The following is a 1,348-nucleotide window of genomic DNA, read 5'->3' as shown; positions in this document are numbered from 1 at the left end:
CTGACGCCACAGTACTCTAGCCAGGGCAACAGAGTAAGACTCTGTCTCAAAAAAAAAAAAAAAAAATACATATTACAAAACTATTGTAATTGTAATTAAAACAGTATGATACTGGCATAAAAACAGACATACGGTCCAATGAAATAGAGATCTCAGAAATAAACCCACATATTTATGGTCGAACTGAGTTTTGACAAGGGTGCTAAGACTACATAATGGGGAAAGGACAGTCTTTTCAACAAATGGTGCTGGGAAAAGTGGATATCCACATGTAAAAAAATGAAATTAAACCCGTATCTTGTGCCAGACATAAAAATCAACTCAAATGGATTAAAAACTAAAATGTAAAACCTAAAACTGTGAAACTCCCAGAAGAAAATGTAGGTGAATAGCTTCGTGACATTGGACTTGGCAATGATTTCTTGGATATGACATCAAAAGTACAGGCAACAAAAAGCAAAATTAGACAAGTGAGATTACATCAAACTAAAGAGCTTCTGCATAGCAAAGGAAACAAAGTGAAAAAGGCAACCTGCAGAATAGCAGAAAATATTTGTAAATCATACATCTTATAAGGGAATATTATCCAAAATATACAATGAATTCCTACCACTCAATGGCAAAAAGCCCCAGACAATCCAATTAAACAATGGACAAAGGATTTAAGTAGATATTTCTCCAAAGAAGGAACACTAATGGTCAACAGATATATGAAAAGGTGCTCAACATCACTAATCATCAGGGAAATGCAAATAAAAACACATTGAGGTATCACCTCACACCTGTTAGGATGGCTACCATTAAAAAAAAAAAGATAACAAATGTTAGTGAGGACGTGGAGAAATTAGAACCCTTGTATGCTATTGGTGGGAATGCAAAATGGTGCAACCACTATGGAAAACAGTATGGCAGTTCCTCAAAAATTTGAAAATAGAACTGTCATATGACCCAGGAATCCCATTTGGTTATATATCCCAAAGAAGTGAAATCAGAATCTCAAAAAGATAATATGCAGTCCCGTGTTCATTGCAGTATTCCTCACAATAGCCAAGATATAGAAACAACCTAAATATACACTGATGGATAAATGGATAAAGAAAATGTGGTATACATATATGATGGAATATTATTCAGCCTTTAAAAAGAAGGAAAGGCTGGGCAAGGTGGCTCGAACCTGTAATCCTAGTACTCTGGGAGGCCGACGTGGGAGGATTGCTTGAGGTCAGGAGTTTTTTTTTTTTTTGAGACAGAGTCTCACTCTTTTTGCCCAGGCTAGAGTGAGTGCCGTGGCGTCAGCCTAGCTCACAGCAACCTCAAACTCCTGGGCTCAAGCAATCCTACTGCCTCA

Source organism: Propithecus coquereli, unplaced genomic scaffold, assembly GCF_000956105.1.
Source record: "Propithecus coquereli isolate 6110/MARCELLA unplaced genomic scaffold, Pcoq_1.0 Scaffold282, whole genome shotgun sequence".
Taxonomy (NCBI): Eukaryota; Metazoa; Chordata; class Mammalia; order Primates; family Indriidae; genus Propithecus; species Propithecus coquereli.
Note: the sequence above shows the minus strand (reverse complement) of the source record.